We start from the raw sequence: 27,842 nt of genomic DNA, 5'->3' as shown, positions 1-27,842 counted from the left end.
GAGAGTTCTAATTTCTTCACATCTTTGCTAACACTTGTTATTTTTCTTCTTTTTTTGATTATAGCCATCTTAGTGAGTGTGAAGTAGTGTCTCCTTGTGGTATTGATCTTAATTCCCATGATAACTCATGATGTTGAGCTTCTCTTCATCTACTTATTGGCCATTTGTATAAATTCTTTGGATAAATGTCTATTCAAATCATTTACCCATTTTTTAAAAATTGTGTTATCTTATTATTGAATTATAAACATTTTTATGTATTCTAGATGCAAGTCTTATATGAGGTATATTTGCAGATAGTTTCCCATTTTGTGGGTTGTCTTTCACTTTCTTGATAGTGTTCCTAAAAGCAGAAAAGTTCTTAATTTTGATAAAGTGCCATTTATGTATTTGTTCTTTGGTCATGTAGGCAAATGAAACCATTGCCTGATCCAAGGTTGTGAAGATTTATACTTATGTTTTTTTCTCTAATAGTTTTATAGTTTTAGCTCTTACATTCAGGTCTTTGATCCATGTTGAGTTTATGTGTATGGTATGAGTTAAGGGTCATACTTCATTATTCTGCTTGTGCATATCGGGTTGTCCGAGTACTGTTGAAAAAATGCTTTCCCATTGAAGGCTCTTGGCACCCTTTTTGAAAATCATTTGACCAAAGATAACTAATTTTTTTAATGGAAAATGATTTTCATCTTAAAATTATATAGCAATCCAATCATGCTCATGTTAAATATTAGAGTATATAAGGTCTCAAAAAAATTCCTCCTAGCAGCGCTTTCTCTGGAAGTCTTGGAAGTTGTACTATACTAAAATGAGGGAGTAAACCAAGAAAGAGGAATATCACAATATAAGATCCAGGTAACAAAGAACCCAAATCCAGGAAACTGTGAGTAGGAGTCCTAGGAGGACAGTCATGCTGCAGACCATGAGATTACTGGCCTAGTTTATAGCAGAGGAACAGGGAGCTGTGGGAGGGCAATCTTCAGGGGGAATATGGAGCCAGCAGATTTTAGAAGGGTTGGAGGGTTTGATATGTTACAGAACTGTTAGAACACCTAGATAAAAATAGCATTAGAAATATAGAAATCTCAATGAAATACTGAAGCAGTTATTAAGTTGAGAAAAAAATCAAAGGCCTAACAATAATGTGCTAAGACTAGTTTAATTAAAACACTAACGATAATATACTTTGCTTAGCAGTGAACAAATTATATAGTCATAATCATTATATAGTCATAATCATCTAAACTTGATTACTGATTTAACTAAGAATTGTGATAGAGGGATTGGGGAACATTGAAGACATGAGGGGAAGGTGGGGAGTATAAGAAAGCTAAGTTCTTCACTATTATTAAAGACTGGCAATAAATAACATCTAAATTTGTTAAATAAAAGTTTAGGCATGCTGTTTAGGTTATATAATGGATAAACCAGAAGAAACAGCTAAAGCGACAAAAGTGTTGCCTCTTTAGAGGATAATGGGGGATGGTGGAGCAGAAAACTGCTGTTGTTTGCAATCAGCCATGTCTCATTTTGCTTTATGTTTAACTATGAGTATGTATTACTATGAGAAAAAAATTTGTTATTTTTTTAATTCCCAAGAGGGGACCAGAAAGAGATCACCACCTCATAACAGGAGCTAACGGCAAACTTAACCACCACCTTTGGTTGTCTAAGCTTGGCCTCTACGTGGGTGAAGTATGTGGCAAAGAGGACAGGCTCTGAGCCTTCTAGATGCCAACCTCTGATGCTGTGAATTATGCGTGCAGGTGGCTTTCAACTGGCCAGCTAATTTCTGCAATATAGGAAATGACTGTAATTTCTGTTTCTGCATCTGGCCTCAAAAGAGAAAGTGGCCCCAATTGCCTATTGAATTTATGGAGATGAGATCTCAAGTATCTTAGGATAATTGTTGGATGAAGGGACAGGCTTTGCCAGGAAAGCAATTTTAGTACTTCTCCCTCTCATAAGGTACTTCGAAACAATTTTTCTATTTAATTTTTTTAAAGTGCCATATCTTAAATGTCTCCTTTCTCGCCTGTGACTGGCTTCGCTTTGTTAATGCATTTTAGCTCCAATTTTAGTTTACAAGTTCACCAAAACAGGGTTCTATGTAGCAAGTTCCTTTCTTATTTACCCTGCTTTATTGTGATGTTTGTCTTTCTACCTATGTCCTACATACCTCCCCTGTTCTTGATCATTATGTTTCTGTGCCTCTTTTTCTGTTCCTCATCTGAATTTTTCATCACCTCCGTAAATCTTTTTTTTGTGTGTGTGGTGATGGTTATTTTGCCTCACACTCCCACATTTTTCTCTCCATTGTCCATTCATTTAAGAAGTATTCATCGAGCAGCTATAATATGCATTAAAACATGACACTCCCTGAGACACAGGCTCTTAACAGTCTAATTGAGGTGACATACAAATGATGAATAGAAATAGTAATTAACTATAGTTAATGATGTAATGACAAAATTATTTCTATACATGATGAATGCTACAGGATTAAAAAATAAAGGTAATACGTGCTCATTGTAGGAAATTTGCAAAGGAGAGAAAGTCTTAAAAAATTAAAATTGAGTCAGACTGTCTGGGTTGGAATCCTAGCTCTGTTCTTATTAGCTCTATAGCATTGGGCAAGTTGCTTAACCTCTCTGAGCCCCACTTTCTTCACTCATTAAATGGGGATAATAATATTACTTCCCTACCTCAGAGGGTTAATAGTCTTACCACAGAGCCTAGGGCATTTAAGTGGTAGTGGTTACAGTTGTTATTACCATCACCCTCAACTTTTTCGGTATATGGCCTTCAGTTTTTTTTTTTTTTTGCTTACATATATTTCATGAACCTTGATTGCCGTTTAACATGTTTTTCTCCATATTTCAATTTTTTCCTAGATTACGCTTTATTGGCTGAGCTTATTAATGTTGTTTCCTCTTCTTTTAGTCATTCATCTAATTTCTCCTTTTTCTTTCTACCTATAATTATGCTTTTTTCTTTCCATTATTTGACAAGTAGTCAGACAGGCAAGAAGTATTTACTGAGCTGCTAGAAAGCACAGGTACTTTGTTAAGTCCCAGGGAAATAGGAAATAGAAGGTGAAGAAATTCTTTTTTTTAGAGGGGGTAAACTTATTTACATACAGTGCTAGCCCTGACATAGGAAATAGAATTGGGCCCTAGTTCCTCACTCCATCACACTCTAGCTTGAGTGATCCACTGAAGCCTCATTTTCTCATTTGTACAAAGTGAAAGTGAAAGTTGGTCAGTTGTGTCCGACTTTTTGCGGCCCCATGGACTGTATAGTCCATGGAATTCTCCAGGCCACAGCACTGGAGTGGGTAGCCTTTCCCTTCTCCAGGGGATCTTCCCAACACAGGGATCGAACCCAGGTCTTCCACACAAATGCCCACCCTACATATGTCATTAGACTGTGGATCACGAATGTCACTGAGCTTTGTAAACAAGACGCATTAGAAAAATTGCAGGTACTCAGATTTAGGGAGAAATGGACTCCTACCTTTTTTATTAAGTGGGTGGTTCAGCTTGTTTTTCTTTCTTTTAAAATTTTTTTCTTCTCAAAGAGCTTAATTTTGTTTAGTCTTCTTGACTTCACTCACTTTGTCAAGAATAGTTGACTCTCTGGTCAGAATTCCCTGTGAGCCAAACTGGTTTCATGTACTAAACCAGCTCTTATGTACTAAACCGTGCTGTTATAAATCCTGTTATTACAGAAATGAAAATGCTGCCCTCTGCATAGACAAGCTGGACCCCCCACTTGCTTGTCTACTATAGGCAATTGGATTCACTAGCCCTTGGCCTGGTCTGCCAAATTGATTTATTATTTAGATGGGAGGTTCATTTTCTGAACAGAAAAGAAAGACCAAGTAAAAAAAAAGAAAGCAGAAAGACCAAGTAAAATCAATATCAGCTTGGATTTTGCCAGATTTTAAAATTAACTTTCTCCTCAGGATTTGATAAAATGAAATAAAATTCCCTCAGTATTTTTGTAATCATAAAAGAACCATACTCATATGATGTCTTAGGTTTTGCTTTCAAATAGAAAAATAAGATACGGGGAGGCTATTTGAGGCTATATAAAATAAGCGCATCAGCAATGATAATCATTGAAGCCAGTCATGGAGATTCATTATACTATTCTGTCTACTTTTGTGTGTGTTTGAAAGCTGACATAATTAAAAATGAGAACACAGTTAATTGAAGCAAAGAGAGGGACTTCCCTGGTGGTCCAGTGGCTGGGACTCTGAGTTCCCAGTGTGGGGGCTCGGGTTCGATCCCTGGTTGGAGAACTGAATCCCACATGGAGAACTAAGATCCGGAGCAGCCAAATAAATTTTTAAAAAATGAAAAGAAAGAGACTGGATTCATGGTTTGTTGCAGTTTGTTTTCATAAGCATTTTCATGGTCTAAGAATTTTGATAGGTTAATTGGGAAATATATAAAATCATGCAGAATTTTGAAAATTTCCAACCATTTCAGATTTGCTTTTATTTTATACAAAAACCTAATGAGTGATATGATTACTTTTTGGTGTTGTTATGCATTCAAGGAAATTTTGTGGTCAAGTGACTTGCCCAAGGTCATATAACCACCTAGCACTAGAAGACTGAGTAGAAAACCAGGCTTTCTTTACTGCTATGCTGGGTCTAATTTTATACAAGTGTCAGAGGGATGAAATAGTTCCCAATTAAGCTTGAATAAGCCTCCTATAATTGCTGGGATATGTTGTTAATGTGATGCTAGCATAATTTTAATACAGAATTTCAGACGAGGGGTGAGATGAGAATTTCAGAACTGATGAGTGGTGCGAGGATGAGAAGCTGCCATTTATCAAGCCAGATGCACTTTTAGGTGTTTTATATTCATTTACATTTTCCCAAATCCTTAGTTTTGAGTCCTGCCTCCTCCAACTCATGAGCTCAGGGACCTGGAGCAACTGACATGACCCTCTAGACTTCAGTTTCTTCATCTGTGAAAAGGGGGTGATGATACCTACCTAACTGGAGTTTGAAGAGAGTTAATAAGATAATGTATAATAAATGCTTAACTCTGTGCCTAGTATATGCCAAAATTATTTTAAAAAGCAAGAAGGAGGATTCCTGTAAGATTCAGGGAAGGACAGAAATCATCCAGAGAACTGTCAACTGTCTGGCATGACTGTCTCCAATTTTCCCTCTGCTCTGTTCTCTGTTTATGATAGTCATCTTGGGTTTTTTTGTTGTTGCTGTTGTTTGTGATTAAAAAAAATATTTATTATGTATGTATTTAGTTGCAGCACTTGTGATCTTTTAGGGCAGCATGTGAGATCTAGTTCCCCAACCAGGGATTGAATCCTGGCTCCCTGCATCAGGAAAACATGATTTAAGCCACTGGACCACTGGGGAAGTCCCACTATTCACCTTGTTTTAATCATGTATCATGTTTTAACAGGATCTTGTTATTACTTGCTCAAAACTGTTAAATGGTTCCCTACAATCTATCAACATTCCAGAATCTTTTTGTCAGCCCAAAGCATATTGTTTGCTGCCAAATTCGAAACTTTGCAGCTCTCTGCAGACCCTAAAGGTAATACTGTGTGAAACATATGCTGGTGATAATTTAACAATTCAGTAAAGTAGGGAAGAGCAATTTAATAAATGGTGATATTTAAAAATACATCCTCATAGTTCATATTTCACATCAAAATTACTTCCAAGTGAATAAAAAAATGGAACTATAAAAAGCAGATCAAAAATTGAAACCATAAAAATATGAATATAATACTTCTTTATAGAGAATGATGAGTTAAGCTTTAAAACAGTTGGAGAAAAGTCATAAAAGAAGCTCTTAAAATATTTGACAATATAAAATGAAAAGCTATGTCAAATATAATAAAAGACAATGCTTGGAAAAATATTTGCCATAGATATGAGAGGAAAGAAAAGAATTCTTTAATATTTGAAGAGCACATGCTAAATAATAAGAAAATACAAAGGCTCTCAATGGGAAAATGACATTAACGAACAAATCACAAAAGAGGACATGTGAATGGCTAATAAACATATGAATAAATGTTCACCTGCACTAGTAATCAAAAATGCTAATGGAACAACAAGAGACCAATTTTCACCTATTAATTAGCAAAGATGAAAAAAGACAATACTCTGTGTTAGATAGGGTGCTGTAAGAAGGGCATTCATCCACTGATAATGGGAGGGGAAACTGATGCAGTCTTTTTGGAAGGCAATTTAGCAACATGTTTCAGAAGCTAAAATATAGTCCTATCCTTTGACCTTCCACTGCTAATAACAGTCACTCCCCAGGAAGTAAGCTAAAGTCTGGACAAAATTTTATGCAAAGAGGTGCTCGTTTATAATTACCAAATTGTCAGTCAACCTAAATGTCCAACAATGGATGTGCAGAGAAATAAATTATTGTATAATCTTGACAGAATATTGTCTAAGCTATTAAAAATTGTACCTATGGTGACTAGTAATAACACAGGAAACACGTATTATATAATGTCTAGAAATATAAAGATTACATATGACAGTACATATACTCACCTATCTAAAAGTTATGCAGATGAGTAGAAGTAGAAGGAACAACTGTTAATGTGGTAAGTATCCCAGAGGGGCAAGACTATGCTTATACTCAGTTCAGTTCAGTTCAGTCGCTCAGTCGTGTCTGACTCTTGGCGACCCCATGGACTGTAACACGCCAGGCTTCCCTGTCCATCACCAACTTCTGGAGCTTGCTCAAGCTCATGCCCATCGAGTTGCTGATGCCATCCAACCATCTCATCCTCTGTTGTCCCCTTCTCCTCCCACCTTCAATCTTTACCAGCATCAGGGTCTTTTCAAATGAGTCAGTTCTTCGCATCAGGTGGCCCAAGTATTGGAGTTTCAGCTTCAGCATCAGTCCTTCCAATGACTATGCAGGACTGATTTCCTTTAGGATAGACTGGTTTGATCTCCTTGTAGTCCAAGGGACTCTCAAGAGTCTTCGTCAAACCACAGTTTAAAACTATCAATTCTTCGGCACTTAGCTTTCTTTATGGTCCAACTTTCACATCCATACATGACTACTGGAAAACCCTAGCTTTGACTAGACGGACCTCTGTCAGCAAAGTACTGTCTCAGCTTTTTAATATGCTATCTAGGTTGGTTATGCTTATATTATACATGGTAAATTTTCTGTTTACAACATTTGACAATAGGCATGTATTTTTTGCTATTTAGAAAAATGGATGTTTAGAGCAGACTGAAAAATGCTACATACTGTAAATATGCCATTATCAATGTTTAACCAGTATTATTATTAGTGTGTTTGATGTCCAGCAGATGGAGCTGCATCCCTTAACATTCAGCACAAACACAGACTTAAAAACTATGGCCACATTTTCATCTGTTGTGTTTTGTTTGAAGAAAATCCTGTCTATCCTCCTAAAGGTGTTGTGAAGCACATGTTCTTTTTTTAAAAAAAAAATAAGTAAAGTGAAGTCGCTCAGTTGTGTCTGACTCTTTGCTACCCCATGGACTGTAGCCTACCAGGCTCCTGAATCCGTGGGATTTTCCAGGCAAGAGTATCGGAGTGGGTTGCCATTTCCTTCTCCAGAGGATCTTCCCAACCCACGGATCGAACCCAGGTCTCCCGCATTGTAAGCAGATGCTTTGCTATCTGGGCCACCAGAGAAGTCTTTTTTTTTTTTTTTTAAAGGATTACGTTTAAAATTTGTTTTGAGAATTTTGTGCAGCCCCTCTGAGATAACTGGAGACACCCTGGGCTGTCACAGAAAGCAGGACTAGTTATGGGTTTGGGGAACTAGAGAACTTGAGAGATTAGCTGATTGTGTGGGGCCACACAGGGAGTTGAGGCAGAGCCAGGAAAAACAAGCCAAGGGACCTGTTCACTGGTCTTCCTTTGCTGAGTAAATTGTATTTTGATGTGTGAGTGCTTGGGCTTAGCATTTCAGTATAATTTCAGAACTGATCTTTTCATTGGTCTTCACCACACATTTAGGGTGGTGATTAAAAACACTGGCTTTGGAGTTATAAAGACCTAATTTCCAAACCTAATTTCATAATTTCTTAGCTGTGTGACTTTGGGCAAGTCACTTCACCTCTCTGTGCCTTACTTTCATCATTTGCAAAATAGAGATAGTAAAAACAAAATCTATTCCTAGGGTTGTTGTGAGAGTCAAATGAGATAATGCGTGTAGAAGTGTTTGGCATAGTGCCTGGCGCAGGGTAAGTGTGAAGTCAATGTTAGTGTGATTGTCATTCATTCTTTTGTTTTGGAATACTAACTGTGTGCTAGGCAGGGGGGTCTGCACTGGGGAGAGTTAACAGATACGTTCCTGCCCTGTAGGAGTTTAGGCAAGGTATCCCCTGGGGAGGCAGCAGTGACAGAGCTTGGAACCAGAATTTTTGGATCTCTATGTGACCCTGATTTATTTTAAAGCTCAGATAAATTACTTAATCTCCATCTTCCTCTTGATAAAACAACGGTTGGGGACCACATGATCTGTAAAATATCTTCCAGCTCTGAAACATTCTATGACTGTATTTCAAAGAACATTACTGAATGAGATCAAATCAATGTTATTATCTTTCAAATATATTCACATTATGTAGTTTCTTCTCCAGAGGTGAAAAATTCTCATAATTAGGTAAAGTTCCAAGAGCCAACAGAATGATTACAGCAGAAGCTGGATAAGACACCCGTCTATGAGAGACTGTAGTAGAGAAAAATCAGTCCTCAAAAAATGTATAGAAATAGTCCCTTGCAAAATATTATATTCATGGGTAGTTTAATTGTCAAAGAATACAAATAGTTCATTTCCATTTCTACAGATTTCATGTGACATCAAAATGCCTTTGATATTTTCAAGTTATAACAAAATGGTATTGCATTATTCCTCTGTGTGTGTGTGCGCACACGCACACAGCATGCACAGGCAGGTACAATTTTTCATATCAGCATATCTGTGCTTGGCGATTAGTCTGCTTTTGTATTCCCTCCCTCCCTTTCTCTTCACTCTCTCTCTCTTTTGGCCACACTGGTTGGCTTATGGGATCTTAGTTTCCCAACCAGGGATCAAACCTCTCCCCTCAACCCCCACTCCACAGTGGGAGCTTGGAGTCCTAACCACCGGTGCTCAGTCGCTTCAGTCGTGTCCAACTCTATGTGACCTTATGGACTGTAGCCCACCAGGCTCCTCTGTCCATGGGATTCTCCAGGCAAGAATACTGGAGTGTGTTGCCATGCCCTCCTCCAGGGGAATCTTCCCAACCCAGGGACCCAACCTGTGTCTCTTACATCTCCTGCACTGAAGGTGGATTCTTTACTGCTGAGCTACCGGGGATGCCCCATTGGACCACCAGGGAGTTCGTGCTTTTGTTCTCTTGATTGTATTCACTTAAATCAGTGATTGGCAAACTTTCTGTAAAGGATCAGATAGCAAACATTTTAGGCACTGTGGGTCCCATACCACCTCTGTTGCTGTTGCTGCTTCTCATTCTCCTCTTTCTCCTTGTTCCAACTATTTAATAACAGAAAGACCATTCTTAAATCCCAGAGTGTAAAAAATAGACTGAGGATTAGATGTGGGCTGCAGGGCATAGTTTACTGACCTTCACCTTAAATTGAATTTTCAGCCTCCTGTATCTACTGGTTTGGTTTCATAGAATCTCTCCATTTCCACCACATCCCACTGCACTCAGGGCCCAGGTCATTTCTCACCCCAGTCTCTACTCTCATCTGGTTCTGCACCTTCCCTGCTTCCCATCTAATTTCCTTCTTTGTAATACCAATCACACCCTGGCTACCAGTGCTTTACAAAACATATGCTTTGCAAAACCTCCTAAAGGTTTTGGAAAAGCATGACAAGTTAAAGTGAAAGTATTAGTTGCTCAGTCATGTCTGACTCTGTGGACTGTAGCCCACCAGGCTCCTCTGCCCAAGGGGTTCTCAAGGCAAGAATAATGGAGTGGGTTGCTATGCCCTCCTCCAGAGATCTTCCCGACCCAGGGATCAAACTTCACTCTCCTGCACTGGAGGCAGATTCTTTACTATCTGAACCACTGGGGGAAAAAGCAAAGGATTATGTTTAAAATTTGTTTTGAGAATTTGGTGAAACCTCTCTGAGATAACTGGAGACACTCAGGTGATGTTCCAGCAGAAAGCATCACCACTGAACCAAAATGGTGCCGATCTAGTCCAACAGATTGACTGCTCCAGAGACAGGGACTCCTCAACATATCTGTCCCGTGAAACAATTTGCCAGGTTTCCTGAGCCCAGGTCCCTAATCATGGCAATGGCATGGACTTCAGCTCAGTTCAGCTCAGTGGCTCAGTCGTGTCTGACTGCAAACCCATGGACTGCAGCATGCCAGGCTTCACTGTCCTTCACCAACTTCTGGACCTTGCTCAAACTCATGTCCATCGAGTCAGTGATGCCATCCAACCATCTCATCCTCTGTCATCCCTTCTCTTCCTACCTTCAATCTTTCCCAGCATCAGGGTCTTTTTCAGTGAGTCAGTTCTTCACATCAGGTGGCCAAAGTATTGGAACTTCAGCTTCAGCATCAGTCCTTCAAATGAATATTCAGGACTGATTTCCTTTAGGATTGACTGGTTTGATGTCCTTGCAGTCCAAGGGACTCTCAAGAGTCTTCTCCAACACCACAGTTCAGAAGCATCAATTTTTTGGTGCTCAGCTTTCTTTATGGTCCAACTCTCACATCCATCCATGACTACTGGAAAAACCATAGCTTTGACTAGATGGATATTTTTTGACAAAATAATGTCTCTGCTTTTTAATATGCTGTCTAGGTTGGTCATAGCTTTTCTTTCGAGGAGCAAGAGTCTTTTAATTTCATGGCTGCAGTCACCATCTGCAGTGATTTTGGAGCCCCCCAAAATACAGTCTCTCACTGTTTCCATTACTTCCCCATCTATTTGCCATGAAGTGATGGCACTGGATGCCATTATCTTCATTTTCTGAATGTTGAGTTTTAACCCTGCTTTTTCTCTCTCCTCTTTCACTTTCATCAGGAGGCTCTTTAGTTCCTCTTCGCTTTCTGCCATAAGGGTGGTATCATCTGAATATCTGAGGTTGTTGATGTTTCTCCTGGCAATCGCAATTTTACCTTGTGCATCATCCAGCTTTGTGTTTCTAATGATGTACTCTGCCTATAAGTTAAATAAGCAGGGTGACAATATACAGCCTTGACGTACTCCTTTCCCATTTTTGAACCAGTCCATTGTTCCATGTCCAGTTTTAACTCTTGCTTCTTGACCTGCATACAGATTTCTCAGGAGGCAGGTAAGGTGGTCTGGTATTCCCATCTCTTGAAGAATTTTCCACAGTTTGCTGTGATTTACACAGTCAAAGGCTTTAGCATAGTCAATGAAGCAGAAGTAGATGTTTTTTTGGAATTCTCTTGCTTTTTCTATGATCCAACAGATGTTGACAATTTGATCTCTGCTTCTGCCTTTTCTAAATCCAGTTTGAACATCTGGAAGTTCTCAGTTCACGTACTGTTGAAGCCTAGATTGGAGAATTTTGAGTATTACTTTGCTAGCATGTGAGATGAGTGCAATTGTGCGGTAGTTTGAGAACTCTTTGGCATTGCCTTTCTTTGGGATTGGAATGAAAACTGACCTTTTCCAGTCCTATAGCCACTGCTGAATTTTCCAAATTTTCTAGTATCTTGAGTGCAGCACTTTCACAGCATCATCTTTTAGGATTTGAAATAGCTCAGCTGGAATTCCATCACATCCACTAGTTTTGTTCGTGTGATGCTTCCTAAGGCCCACTTGACTTTACATTCCAGGATGTCTGGCTCTAGGTGAGTGATCACACCATTGTGATTATCTGGGTCATGAAGATCTTTTTTGTATAGTTCTTCTGTGTATTCTTGCCACCTCTTCTTAATATTTCTGCTTCTGTTAAGTCCATACTGTTTCTGTTCTTTATTGTGCTCATCTTTGCGTGAAACCTTCCCTTGGTATCTAATTTTCTTGAAGAGATCTCTAGTCTTTCCCATTCTGTTGTTTTCCTCTATTTCTTTGCATTGATTGCATTCCTCAAGTACTTACTGAGCATCAATTATATATTTGGTATTGTACTACAGATTATGGGCACAGCAAAAAACCATCATGGCCATGGTTGTGGTCTTCACAGAACTTCCACAAGATAATAAGGGAGACAGACATGGAAGGATTTCTGTGTCATATTGCACGAATTGCATGGTATTTGTGGGAGAACAGAGCAGGGCACCTGACTGAATCATGGAGGTCATGGGAGGTGGTGCCCAGAGGAACTGACACCTAACTCTACGTGGATCCCAGTAGTAGAGCCAATCCCAGTATCAGGGACCCTAATCTTCTTAGCTGGTGGGTCTTGAGCTCTGCTTAGACCTTTGCTAACAGTAATCGTGCCTGCAGCCTTACCCCTTTGGACTGAGTGTCTGGTTTCAGTCCTATTTTCTAGGCTCCATTCTCCAGAAACAGTCTAAACAGGCCCCTGGCCACAGCTCACACCTAGAACACTGACCCTAACCTCATCTGAAGGTCTGGTTCTTCCAGGTAAAGCAATTTTTTTTGCTGAAGTGATGACAATTGAGCAGCCAATTGGCAAGAATGGTGATGATCAACTTTATCAGCTTTCATTTATTAATACTGATAGGAGCAATTACTCTTTTCAGACATCACACATTTGCTTTTTCCGGCATGATGGGTTGGTCATGAAGGTGGAAAGAATAGAGTAAACGTTAAAATGGGTATTTTCTATTAATACTCAACATTTTGAGTTTAAACTCTGACTCCTCAAGAAAATTGGTCCGAGAGGGTCCTCTTACTCTTTATTAACTACCAAATAAATAAAAGGACCTCCTCCTTTTATGCCCACCCCCCTTGCTCAGGGGCTTCTTGGGAGGTATGTTGGCCCATTCATATGTTAATTCTGTAGAGCCCTCAGTCCTTTCACAGAGGCTCTGTACAATGAGAGGGGAGTCTGCATATTTCAAAAGAGCAGCATATGCTCCTAAAGGTGAACGTGCAATATCGCTCTGCAGGGGAAATACAGTGCATTATTCTTTGCCCCTTTGCTGAGAGAGTTTACAAGCAACATTTGGAAATGGATGGCATTTTTCTATATAGAGATTGAATTTGACAGTTAACCATGATTTTTTTTTTATTGAAAGGTTCAGGTCTTCTAAACTACTCTCCTTTTAAAACATGTAAATAAATAAGAGAAATGAAAATTGTAATTCCTGGAAAAGCCCCAGAAGTGCCTTCCCCTGAAACTGTTTAACTGTTCTTTTGAAAAAGAATTCTCCTCAGAAAAAATTCTGAGCTGGTGGGGAAGTGGACAGTGGGTATAACTTAATATGAAAAATCTCTCTCTCGTTCTCTTATTTTCATTGTTAAATGTAATGTGTCCTATCACAGGAGTGCTTAAGGTTTAGGGGATAATTTCAGATATGCAAATGATTCATTAGTCGAGGATTTGATAATCATACTTCAGAAAAAACTTCTGATGGACATTAATTGCTTCTTCTAGAATTATATTCTAGTGTTCAGTAATGACAAACACTGTGTATTAATTTCACATGTATTAGAAATAATGATTAGAGTAAAAACTATTTGATGTAATGACCATTAGTTCAGAGCTGTTGAACGATGCTTCATGGCTTAAGATGAATAATAATGGCCCATTTTTCATCAGACAGATGTTCCATCTTATTGTGTAAAGAAGTTACGTCATTAAAACAGAAAATGTAAAAGAATTAGAATATACCATAACACTAAGCTTGGTTAGCAAAATTGAACAATTAATGTCTGAAATCATTACCATTTGCTATATACTACGAGCTGTTTTTATCATGTTTTCTATGGGATCAGTTTTGAAGAATGTTTCACAAAGAAAAATTTTTTAAAATTAGAGTAGAAATCCATAATAACATGGTTCAGGGTTATATGGACTTATGAAATGATGCAGTGTCAAACCATGGTTTTGTAAAAACTAAAAAAAAATTTAAATTTGAAAAGTAATTGTGGGTCTCCTGGGTGGTTTGCTGGGTGGCTGGGAGATAGGAGTGCAAAGGAGATTATTTATTTTAAACTTACTTTTCACTGTCTGTATTTTTTTTTTTAGCTTTTTGCATACTGTATACCATATGCATGTGTTGGTGTTAAGTTGCTAAGTCATGTCTGACTCTGCGACCCCACAGGCTGTAGCCCACCAGGCCTCTCTGTCCATGGAATTTTCCAGGCAAGAATACTAGAGTGGTTGCCATTTGCTTCTCCAGGGGATCTTCTCAACCGAGGGATCGAACTTGTGTCTCTTGCACTGGCAAGTGGGTTCTTTATCACTGGGCCACCTGGGAAACAGATATGCGTGTGTTACCTATTGGTAAATAATTTTATTATAAATAACAATAGCAACTCATTCAGAGAAGGCAGTGGCTGCCCTCTCTGGTACTCTTGCCTGGAGAATCCGTGGACAGAGGAGCCTGGTGGGCTGCTGTCCCTGGGGTCGCTACGAGTTGAATACGACTGAGTGACCGCTACGAGTTGGATATGACTGAGTGACTTCACTTTCACGCATTGGAGAAGGAAATGGCGACCCACTCCAGTGTTCTTGCCTGGAGAATCCCAGGGACGAGGGAGCCTGGTGGGCTGCCATCTATGGGGTCCCACAGAGTCAGACATTACTGGAGTGACTTAGCAGCAACAGCAGCAACTCATTACCATATTTTAAAGTGGAGAGGTAGCCTCTAAAGAGTTACAGTCAGACACACACACACACACACACACACACCTACCCTACATGTTATAAACATACAGGTTCATCTTCCAATTCTGCCTCTTTCTAGTTAACAAGCCATGAGCAAATTGCTTACCTTTTCTGAACTAAGAGAACCTGCCTCATGGGCTTGATAGGAGGACAGAAATAGGTTTCAGCATGACTTCTAATGTATGGTATGTGCTCAATAAACATTGCTGAGCATTACTAGTTTACATCCTACTAAAACAGTCTTATCTGATACAATTGTCCCTAACATCTGTTACTCTTTTCACAGTACCTGCGCTAGAATCATGGCTTCTTTGTGGTAAAATTTTTAAAAGTTAGTATTTATGTGTGCTTGCTTTTTTTTTAGTTACAGCCAGTTAAACAGATTCATTCCTCTCTTCTTCCCTCCCTCTCATTCTTCTTTCTTCCCCATCACAAGATTTTCCTGGTTCTTTACTAAGTGCTAGCCACTATGTAAGTGCAGAGTGCAGACAAAACCTTAGAAATCATTGATTCTAATTTTTCTAGTGATGCAAGAATTCTTTCTGCCACCTACTCCATAAGTGACTCAGCTAGTGCTATAACCCTTCTAGCAACTGGGACCTTGCTGCTTCCTGAAAGATTCCTTTCCTTTGTCGAACAATTCTAACTTGTTAGTATGTTCCTTTTTTTCACGTTGAACTAGGAATCAGTGTCCCTGTAGCTTCCATAGTTAGGCAGACCCCTGTCATACTCGTAACTCTTCTCTCACTTGGAAAACTTTAATTCTGAATCAGTTGCAAAGCCAGAATTAGAATCCAGATCCTCTGACTCTTGCTCCAGTACTCTTTAGAGGTCCTTTTACATAGAAATCTCTTTCAGCCATGTTTGCTGCCTTAGATCTTGTTGAACGCCCTGACCTTGTCAAGAAGACTGACTGTACTGAGGACTTCATTTTGAGTACAAAGGACAAAATCCTCAGAGCACTTCCTAGGCGGGACCTGCTGCATCCTAGTTCGTGTTCCTGCAATCCAGTGGTCATCCTAGCGTCATCCGCTGTACTGGGGACAAGAAACTGTGTGAGAGCAGTCCTCCATGTCTTTTCTAGATGTGCTGGTCAAAAAGTGCGTTCTCTCAGTTATTCTCAGCAAGGCATCTAAACAAGACAAATCTCCTTGATATTCTATTCAGTTTTTCAGTGAGTCTCAAAATTTACCACAAAATCATTTGATTTTTTCAGTGCTTCCAGTGTCCTATGGGAACAAAATACTTTACGCACTCACTTTGTCACCTTGACCCTTAATTATCAATGAATGCAGACAGAGAACAGGTGCTCTTAAGATGCATTGTAGGAATGTGTAACTTCTGAAACAGGTGTCAGTGTCGGAGTCCAGAAAATCTTTGACAAGGTCGAACATAAGATAGTCAGATCAATAATTCTTACTCCTTGACCTGCTGGTTAGTGGGTGAGCTGGGTGAGTGGGATCCAGAGCAAATTAAGAGCAGGTGTCTTTCAGTGCAGCTGCCACTGGGACGGGTCCTTGTTTGGCCAGGAGGGGGCAGCAGAGAGTTAGCTTGTCCGTGAGCCAGGCGAACCCAGTGTTGGGGCGAATACCAGGAAGACCTCTGAGCTGAAGGGTGTGGGATTGTCTGCCAAATGGGTAGAAGAGATACTGAGAGAGTAAGAGGCCTATTGATGGGGTTGCCATGTCGGGAAGGAGACAATCACAGAGGAGGAACCTTTGTGAGGTGCTTTGTGAGAGCACCCAGGTTGGTGGAACACCTATGAACCTGGTTGGAGCCAAACAAACCTTGGCATTGAAATGAGGCTTTGACTTGGGGAGGGTGACATCTCTGAGCCTTGGTCTGCTCATGCATAAAAGGGGAGGGGGGGTAATAATAGTGCTTACCTCATAGCATTATTATAAGAATTCTGGTGTATACTGAACAATTAAAATTATGTAATAATAACAATAACTGTCTGTTGCTCCTCAAAAGACAACACTTGGTGAAATGAGGATTTAAGGAGCCACTTTCTAGAACCTTCTGAACAGGAAGGCCAAAGGTTTTCTCTGCTCCCCTATGAAACCTCACATTTGGGCAATAGAATCATACTACTAAGTTGTCTCTATTCCTGATGTTTTTCAGATCATTTTAAAGTCTGAAGATAAATTTTCCCCAGTCACCATAAAACATATAAATGTTTGCATAGCCCCAAATATCTGTGTCCAAACACTGTCTCTCAGATTGTTGTTTACACCTGGAATTGGCACAAGAACTCCTCCTACGAACCTTGCATCAAAATTTGTGGTTTTGAAAATAGGCTCAACCTCAGCTCAGCTGGGGTGGGGATCCAGGGTGGGGGAAATACTTTGGAGTAACCCCTGAGATAAGATCACAGCAGGGGTGTCCCTGACTTTGTTTTGTTTTTCACCCTGAGTTTTCAAGCACACTATTGGAGACCATTTTGATTCTTGGATTTTTTTCCTGTGTCCGCTACCCACAGCATTTCAGAGTGAAAATGCTCTTGACTTAGATAATGCTATCAAAAGAGTACACACAAGAGCTGACACCTTGGACACAGTGGTGAAGGAGCAGGTTATAGAAGGTAGGAAGAAAAAAATGAAAGAGGGAAGCTGGGATCATGGAAGTGAACATGACTGAAACACTATTTCTCTTCAGGGCTGGTCTCAATTCAGAATGTTGTATGCATATTCACTAACTTTCTTTTCAATGTTTCCAAGTTAAAAAAAAGTTAAGAATAGTTACCCCTGCTTAAGTAAGAAGTTACAGAAGAACCTTGACAGAAGAATAAAAATAATGGCCAGTCTAGAATTAGAGTAGCCTTGAGGAAGAGACCTAAAGAGGAGATTGGGATCTTAATTCCCTGACCACAGACTGAACTTGGGCCCTCTGCACTGAAAGTTTGGAGTCCTAGCCACTGGACTGCCAAGGAAGTCCCACAAATATGGAATTTAGATTCAGTTCTTTTTGGCAGTCCGTAGTTCTCCACTTGTGTTCTTCATAAGAAGTAGACTTCAAAGGGGTCCTGGGGCATTAAATTACAGAAAGTGCTGAGTTAAACTGAATCCTTCCGGATCCCTTCTGAAGGGCCAAACTCCTCCAGCTCTCTATGTTAGGGTTCAAACTTTATTCTCATTATTGCCCTCCTGCCTCCAGCAGTCTTTTCAGACATATTTTTTCCTCATGAAATTTTAATATTACAGATACACTTCATATGTTTTATGGACTGTATGTATATCTGTGCCTTATACATAAAATGGAACTTCCCAGGTGGTGCTGGTGGTAAAGAGCCTGCCTCCCAATGCAGGAGATGTAAGAGATGTGGGTTCGATCCCTGGGTTGGGAAGATCCCCTGGAGAAGGGAACGACAACCCACTCCAGTATTCTTGCCTGGAGAATCCCATGGACAGAGGAACTTGGTGAGCTATAGTCCATGGGGTCCCAAAGAGTCACACACAATTGAAGCGACTGAGCACACAGGCATAAATAGAGTGAAAATTTTTTTCATCATCCAAGAACCAATGTTCTCCTCTCTTTGGGGACAATGTTGCCTTGTTGTCAGTGCATGCTACATGTGGGTGAACACTGAACCCTTCTAGTGACTAAGAGGAGAAGGTAAGTGAGGATTCTCACCCTTATTTGACCCTGTGGAGGCAAAATTTTCAGGATCACTTCAGTGAAGTAATGCACATTTGCAACAGTGCTTCGAGCTAATAATAGCTATGATAACATCCCCAGATAACCATTTCATGATGGATGCTGGGAAGAAAGGACAATTAATTCAGTTCCAGTCTCAGGGGCTTAAAAAATATGAATGTGTGGGTCCCACTCCTGGAGATTTGGACTATACTGGTCTGGGTGCTAGAGATTTTAAAAGCTCCTCGGGTATTTCAGTGTGCCAGCAAAGTTAAGAAGTGCTAACTTCCAAGACTTTAATGTGAATAAAAATAACTTTAAAATCTTTTTTATAGCTTTATTGATATAGAATTGACATATGATATTATGTAAGGAAAAACATCTATTTCTGCTTTATTGACTATGCCAAAGACTTTGATGCTGTGGATCACAATAAACTGGGGAAAATTCTGAAAGAGATGGGAATACCAGACCACCTGACCTGCCTCTTGAGAAATTTGTATGCAGGTCAGGAAGCAACATTTAGAACTGGACATGGAACAACAGACTAGTTCCAAATAGGAAAAGGAGTACGTCAAGGCTGTACATTGTCACCCTGCTTATTGAACTTATATACAGAGTACATCATGAGAAATGCTGGGCTGGAAGGAGCACAAACTGGAATCAAGATTGCCAGGAGAAATATCAATAACCTCAGATAGGCAGATGACACCACCCTTATGGCAGAAAGTGAAGAGGAACTAAAGAGCCTCTTGATGAAAGTGAAAGAGGAGAGTGAAAAAGTTGGCTTAAAGCTCAACATTCAGAAAACGAAGATCATGGCATCTTGTCCCATCACTTCATGGCAAAGAGATGGGGAAACAGTGGAAACAGTGTCAGACTTTATTTTTGGGGGCTCCAAAATCACTGCAGATGGTGATTGCAGCCATGAAATTAAAAGACGCTTACTCCTTGGAAAGAAAGTTATGAACAACCTAGATAGCATATTGAAAAGCAAAGACATTACTTTGCCAACAAAGGTCCGTCTAGTCAAGGCTATCGTTTTTCTAGTGGTCATGTATGGATGTGAGAGTTGGACTGTGAAGAAGGCTGAGTGCCAAAGAATTGATGCTTTTGAACTGTGGTGTTGGAGAAGACTCTTGAGAGTCCCTTGGACTGCAAGGAGATCCAACCAGTCCATTCTAAAGGAGATCAGTCCTTGGTGTTCTTTGGAAGGAATGATGCTAAAGCTGAAACTCCAGTACTTTGGCCACCTCATGTGAAGAGTTGACTCACTGGAAAAGACTCTGATGCTGGGAGGGATTGGGGGCAGGAGGAGAAGGGGATGACAGAGGATGAGATGACTGGATGTCATCACCGACTCAATGGACGTGAGTTTGTGTGAACTCCGGGAGTTGGTGATGGACAGGGAGGCCTGGCGTGCTGCAATTTATGGGGTTGCAAAGAGTCGGACATGACTGAGTGACTGAACTGAACTGAAGGTGTAGAAGGTGATGATTTCATATATGTATATATTGTGAAATGATTGCCAAGGTTAGTAAAGACATCCGTCACCTCACACAGTTACTTTTTTTTTTTTTCTCTTGTCTTTCTGTATCTGGCTTATTTCACTTAGTATAATGCCCTCAGTACATCTAACTTGTCCCAAATGGCAGGATTTCCTTCTTTTTTAATGGCTGTATACACACACACACACACACACACAGGTTGGAAACTGTTGATGGGCAGTTGACACAAAGACCACAAAGGAACATCCAAAGAAATGTGAGAAAATCAAAATTGCATGTTGTTGTGGAAGACAAGGAAAGAAAATTTTAGAAAGAGAACACGGTCAGTCACATTTAATGATGCTGAAAAGAAGGGTAATTGAAGGATTGGAAGTTTCCATTAGCCTTAGCAACCAAAAGATCATTTGTGAAAGTGGTTTCTTGGTGGTGGTTGGTGGTGAGGGCAGAAACAAGACTGTGGTTGGTGGAGAAGTGGGTGTTAATGACAAACTGTGGGAAATGCTTTAAAAGAAGTTTGGCAGTGAAGGTCAAGAGAGACAGGGCAGTGGTCTGGCAAAGAGATATGTGACCAAAGAGCAATATTTTTAAAAAATGTGTGCATGTTTAAATGCTGATGGGAAGAAGTTGATGGAGAGGAAGAGATTTTAGACAGAAGAAGAGAGGGCAGTCAATTGGGAAGATGCCAGAAAAAGCAGGAGGGAAAGATGGAACTTCCCCAGTGGCTCAGTGGTAAAGAACCCACCTTAAAGGACAGACGGGTTTGATCTCTGGGTCGGGAAGGAGGAGGACGGCATGGCAATCCACTCCAGTATTCTTGCCTGGAGAATCCCATGGACAGAGGAGCCTGGCAGGCTACAGTCCATGCGATCACAAAGAGTCAGACAAGACTGAGCAAGTAGACAACAACAACAAAAAAGGTAGATCCTAACAGGAAGATGACCACTCATCCTAACTTAGGAATAAGATGCAGCCAAGATTACAAATGTGGTGGTAGAGATCTGAAGAAAGCTATATCTGATGATTCCTATTTTCCATGAGAAGAGAGATAAAAGTTATTACCTGAGAGTAGAGATAGAGGCAAGTATTATGATCAATGGTTTGCAGAAAGTGGAAGAGATTTGATCTAGTTATTGTTCAGAGTGGGCAATCAGTGAATTTCTAGACTAGGTTTAAAGGACCACTGGAGGTGAATAATTATGAATCTACAATGCAATGAATTTACCTTGCTGCGTGATATTTTCGGGTAGTTGCTCAGCCAAACCAGGAAAGGTATAAAAATAGTAGATAATTTTATTGAATCCACTCAAGTTTGGAAGTTTCTTAGATAGTAAGTGGGTGAGGTGAGTGAACTTTCCCCACACCCTTCTTTCAGGCACAAAATTTAAGGAGGTGCTCATTCTCACATCATGGAAATGTAGGCTTGGCACCTGACAGTGAGTGGCTCCTTATGTTTTGAGGGTGGGGAAGTAGAGGTGGGGGATAGTCTTACCTTACTGTAGGCCAGGCCCTGCACAAATAAGTTTGGTATATTGGCAGTATGGTCCTGAAGAATATTGTTGTTGTTTAGTTGCTAGTCATGTCTGACTCTTTTGTGATGCCATGGACTGTAGCCTACCAGGCTCCTCTGTCTATGGGATTTCCCAGGCAAGACTATTGGAGTGGGTTGCCATTTTCTGCTCCAGGAGATCTTCCTGACCCAGGGATCAAACCCACGTCTCCTGCATTGCAGGCAGGTTCTTTACCACTGTGCCACCTGGGAAGCCAAAGAATATTGACAAGAGAGTAGTTACAGTGGTGGACCCTATCATGTAAGATGGATGGAGAGGAAACTAAAAATGGGAAACAGTAGAGGGAAGAAGCCACTGGGGGAAACTGACTGAGTAAATAGATAAGCAATGGAGTTGTAGTTAGGAAGGGATGTCTCAAGTTGTGGTCTTAGAGGTAGAGCAAATCTGGGGTCCCAAAATATTCCAATGTGAGACAGAAGATACGGGGGACTGAGGTAGAGGTCAAGGAACTTCAAGATCAAGGTGTTGAATGAGTTGCCCATATATCTGTTGGCTTCAGACAGAATGTCTGTTGAGAGTTGGGATAGAATGGAAAAATGGGCCTACTGCCAGAGTCCCTGGTGAATACAGAGGAATATCTAGGAGACCAAGAGATGACAGCGACAGGAAGGTTAAAGTTACACTGATTGGTGTTCCCTGATTCTTGAATGTCTCAAAAGGAGCTGGGATTTGGGGGGGGGGGCGGTGTTTGTTTTTCTTGTTTGTTGTTTTTGTTGACAAGAGAGTGGAGAGGAAGTAGGTTGAAAGTGGCTTTGGAGAATGAAGAAGAAACTGGCCTTGCTGTACGAAGAAGTGTGGGTACATGCCCTGCAATCAGCTCAAGCAGCAACTAGGGTTATATTCTCTTCGCTGAAAGAGCCAGGTCTCACTTAAGGTTAGGTCATGAAGTGAACTTGTTAAACAAGCCATGTGAGTTCCAGAGGATTGCAGGGGGTGTACTGAAGCGTGGCATAATTAGCTGACTCATGGGCTTGAGGAGAGAGTAAGTCACAACGGGTCCCAGAAAGGATGGCGGGCACCTGAAAACTACCACATGGGGGCTTAAGTTTTATTTTATTTTTTTCTCATGATCTTTAGGGATAAAATAGCAATCAGAGATGACAGGGGAAACCTGATTATGACTTCCATTACCTTCATATCTTTTTTTCAGCCCAGTGGATAACAAAAATAAAAATAGTAATACTAATTTGTAAATTTCTCCACGATCCAACGAATGTTGGCAATTTGACCTCTGGTTCCTCTGCCTTTTCTAAACCCAGCTTGTACATCTGAAGTTCTTGATTCACATACTGATAAAGCCTAGCTTGAAGGATTTTGAGTGTAACCTTGCTAGCATGTAAAATGAGTGCAATTGTACAGTAGGTCGAACATTCCTTGGCATTGCCCCTCTTTAGGACTGGAATGAAAACCAGTCAATCCTAAAGGAAAGCAACCCTGAATAATCACTGGACAGACTGATGCTGAAACTCCAATACTTTGGCCACCTGATGGGAAGAGGCGACTCATTGGAAAGGACCCTGATGCTGGGAAAGACTGAGAGCAGGAGGAGAACAGGACGACAGACGATGAGATGGTTGGATGGCATCACGGACTCGATGGACATGAGTTTGAGTGACCACCAAGAGATAGTGAAGGACAGAGGAGCCTAGCATGCTACAGTCCATGAGGTCACAAAGAGCTGGACACAGCTTAGCTACTGAACAACAACAACAACAACAAATTTTAAATTTAGAAAATACCATAGAGTGGAAGTGAGAAATAGATTTAAGGGACTAGATCTGATAGATGGAGTGCATGAATGAACTATGGAATGAGGTTCGTGACATTGTACAAGAGACAGGGATCAAGACCATCCCCATGGAGAAGAAATGCAAAAAAGCAAAATGGCTGTCTGGGGAGGCCTTAAAAATAACTCTGAAAAGAAGAGAAGTGAAAAGCAAAGGAGAAAAGGAAAGATATAAACATCTGAATGCAGAGTTCCAAAGAATAGCAAGGAGAGATAAGAAAACCTTCTTCAGCGATCAATGCAAATAAATAGAGGAAAACAACAGAATGGGAAAGACTAGAGATCTCTTAAAGAAAATCAGAGATACCAAAGGAATATTTCATGCACAGATGGGCTCGATAAAGGACAGAAATGGCATGGACCTAACAGAAGCAGAAGATATTAGGAAGAGATGGCAAGAATACACAGAAGAACTGTACAAAAAAGATCTTGTCGACCCAGATAATCACGATGGTGTGATCACTCACCTAGAGCCAGACATCCTGGAATGTGAAGTCAAGTGGGCCTTAGAAAGCATCACTATGAACAAAGCTAGTGGAGGTGATGGAATTCCAGTTGAGCTATTCCAAATCCTGAAAGATGATGCTGTGAAAGTGCTGCACTCAATATGTCAGCAAATTTGGAAAACTCAGCAGCGGCCACAGGACTGGAAAAGGTCAGTTTTCATTCCAATCCCAAAGAAAGGCAATGCCAAAGAATGCTCAAACTACTGCACAATTGCACTCATCTCACATGCAATAAAGTAATGCTCAAAATTCTCCAAGCCAGGCTTCAGAAATATGTGAACCATGAACTTCCTGATGTTCAAGCTGGTTTTAGAATAGGCAGAGGAATCAGAGATCAAATTGCCAACATCTGCTGGATCATCAAAAAAGGAAGAGAGTTCCAGAAAAACATCTATTTCTGTTTTATTGACTATGCCAAAGCCTTTGATACTGTGGATCACAATAAACTGTGGACAATTCTGAAAGAGATGGGAATACCAGACCACCTGATCTGCCTCTTGAGAAATTTGTATGCACGTCAGGAAGCAACATTTAGAACTGGACATGGAACAACAGACTGGTTCCAAATAGGAAAAGGAGTATGTCAAGGCTGTATATTATCACCCTGCTTATTTAACCTATATGCAGAGTACATCATGAGAAACGCTGGACTGGAAGAAGCACAAGCTGGAATCAAGACTGCCGGGAGAAATCTCAATAACCTCAGATATGCAGATGACACCACCCTTATGGCAGAAAGTGAAGAGGAACTCAAAAGCCTCTTGATGAAAGTGAAAGTGGAGAGTGAAAAAGTTGGCTTAAAGCTCAACATTCAGAAAACGAAGATCATGGCATCCGGTCCCATCACTTCATGGGAAATAGATGGGGAAACAGTGGAAACAGTGTCAGACTTTATTTTCTGGGCTCCAAAATCACTGCAGATCGTGACTGCAGCCATGAAATTAAAAGATGCTTACTCCTTGGAAGGAAAGTTATGACCAACCTAGATAGTGTATTCAAAAGCAGAGACATTACTTTGCCAACAAAGTTTCATCTAGTCAAGGCTATGGTTTTTCCAGTGGTCATGTATGGATGTGAGAGTTGGACTGTGAAGAAGGCTGAGCACCGAAGAATTGATGCTTTTGAACTGTGGTGTTGGAGAAGACTCTTGAGAGTCCCTTGGACTGCAAGGAGATCCAACAAGTCCATTCTGAAGGAGATCAGCCCTGGGATTTCTTTGGAAGGAATGATGTTAAAGCTGAAACTCCAGTCCTTTGGCCACCTCATGTGAAGAGTTGACTCATTGGAAAAGACTCTGATGCTGGGAGGGATTGGGGGCAAGAGGAGAAGGGGACGACAGAGGATGAGATGGCTGGATGGATGGCATCACTGGCTCGATGGACGTGAGTCTCAGTGAACTCCAGGAGTTGGTGATGGACAGGGAGGCCTGGTGTGCTGCGATTCATGGGGTCGCAAAGAGTTGGACACGACTGAGCGACTGATCTTCTCTGATCTGACTGAACACCTACTATTTGCCAGGCAGTGTTTTAGGTGCCAGGAACATGACAAAGTTCCTGAACTCACAGAACTTAGTCTGTTAGATAGTCTGTCCATGGGCAAAGAACAAAAAAGGAAGAAGTATATAAGGTTGAGGAGCTACAAGTGTTAAGAATAGAAGTTCAGTGGGGTAAGTGCAAAGACAGTGATGGTGAGGTGTGAGGAGCTGTATTAGGGAAGATCTTTAAAGGAGGCTCTTCTGAGCAGAGGCTCGAATGATAAGAAGGAGCCATCCACGTGAAGATGGAGCATTTCAGATCAAGGGAATAGCAAGTGCCAAGGCTCCAGGGGTGGGAAGGAGCTTGGGATGTCTGAAGGTCGTTATAGCTGATGACTCCGAGACCTGGAAGCATGTGCTTTCAACTACCTGCTGTGAAGGATGAGATTGATGGGTCTCTGCGGTCTAATTGTGTAAGGACCTGGATATCCCAGAATTGGTCCAAGAGGTTGAGGCTCAATGGAAGCAGCAAGCTACCCCCAAAGGGTAATTGAGAAATCCTCACTACACATTGGAGTGGGAACGAACTTGCTTGGTAAGTCCAAGGCCATGTTGGTCCCAGATCTATGGCACAACCACAGTGGAGATGAGGAAGTGCTGCTGCCCCTTTCCTATCTGAAAACACTTCATCAGAAACTGGGGGTTTGGGACTTCCCTGGTGGTCCAGTGCCTATGGCTCTATGCTCCCAATGCAGGGGACCAAGTTTCCATCCCTGGTCAGGGAAGATCCCACATGTGGCAGCTAAGACCTGGCACAGCCAAATAAATAAATCACAAAAAGAAAAAAAAAAAAAAAAGAAACTAGGGGTTGGCTTAGGACTCTTGACTTCAGACTGTTACATGAGGTAAGATTTGGCAGAGGTACCAGCATCATGGTTGGCAGAAAAGTGGCATGAAATAGAGGACTGAAGTTTTTCATAAGAAGGTCATATTGTGGGACTTGAGACAGGTGAGGCCAAAGACCATAAAGAAGCCAGGACAGTGTTACGGACAGCACAACTTATGGGATGCTAGATATATACTCAACTAAATGGGAATGACCTAATGGATGACTACTGCCTCTAACTGTGCTCCCTCATGTCTGTGAATCACAGCTGGGTCCATGGAGTCACCTTGAGTTCCAAAAACAAATTCCATATTTGCTGGCCTGCAGCTATAGGTTCCACACTGGGCAAAGCATGCCAGGCCTTATTAGAAGGTCAGGCTGAGCTCTGACTCTGACACATACCAGGTGGGATACCTTGGCCTTGGGCAAGATGTTGACCTGCCCTGATTCTCACTTTTGCTTATCTGTCAAAGGTGGCGCTAAATGGTACTTACCTCCTAGGGTTCTTGTCAGCATCCAGGGCATTGATGTCTGTCAAAATGTTGAAGTAGTGTCTGACACTTGGTAAATACCACTTAAGTGAGCAATTCCTGGTGTGTAGTAACTGCTACCCTGGTGTTTGTTAAACAAACAGCTCTGAGTAAGCCATTCCTCCATTGAGCAAACACTTCATGCCTGTTGTGTTCAAGGCATGGTCACATGTACAAAGAGCATGAAGACATGTTAGAAGTCAACCCTACCCTCAGCTTCTACTGTCTTTCATGTGAGGCAATATAGATATGAAAATAGCTAGAACATAAAGCTGTGTGTGTATACGTAGTGTCACGAGTGGTGCCCAGTGCTTTCCAAATACAGAGGAGGAAGACACATAGCAGGAATTGTGGAGAAACCCATGTGAGATTTCACTTGGGCCTTGAGGACAGTATAAACATTGTACTGGGTGAGGATTACTAGAAATGGGGTCGCAAATTATTGCCAGAGTGATAAGCATGGAAAAAGGCTGGGAGGAGGGAAAGCCCAATGCCTGTTTAGGAAAAGGTGATTGAATTCAGTTTCATTAAAGCATCAGGTTTGAGTATGGAAGTAGGAGAAAATTCCAGGGGTACAAAACTGGAGCTGATAATGATTTCTTTAAGAATTACTTTAATATTAATTTCTTCCAGATAGAATGCAAGCATTAGGACATCAGGATCTGTGTCTGTCTTATTCTATGCTTTATTCCCCAGGGCCTAGTGTGGTACTTAGCAAAAAATAGGGTCTCAAGATAAAAATTTCAAATATATGAATAAATGAGACAAATAGGTTTTAAGAAAAAATCGTAAAAAGAGATTTGGGCCATGGTGTCAGAATAGATAAGCTTTTGAAGAAGAGAAAGATGTGAGATTCAATGTCATAGAAGTAGGCTAGCTCTTTGTGCAAAGTACTCAAAATATGTGCATCAAAAACAAAGAAATGTGAAGATCCTCAGCTTGGGAGCCTGACTCTAAAATGAGCTTCTTGACCCAAACTCACAGGTCAGAAGTAAAGGAAAGGAGGAGACACATTGGGAAGACAGCTATCCCTGTGATCACCTGAGCTGGTGATGGACCTTTCTGAGACACACGGGGGAGGGACTGACTGGGGGCACCATAGGCCTTAGAGTCTTAAGAGAAATAGATTGTACTAATGTCAACATG

Source organism: Bos indicus x Bos taurus, chromosome X (genome assembly GCF_003369695.1).
Source record: "Bos indicus x Bos taurus breed Angus x Brahman F1 hybrid chromosome X, Bos_hybrid_MaternalHap_v2.0, whole genome shotgun sequence".
Lineage (NCBI taxonomy): Eukaryota > Metazoa > Chordata > Mammalia > Artiodactyla > Bovidae > Bos > Bos indicus x Bos taurus.
The sequence above is the reverse complement of the archived record's forward strand: the minus strand, read 5'-3'. Positions refer to the sequence as shown.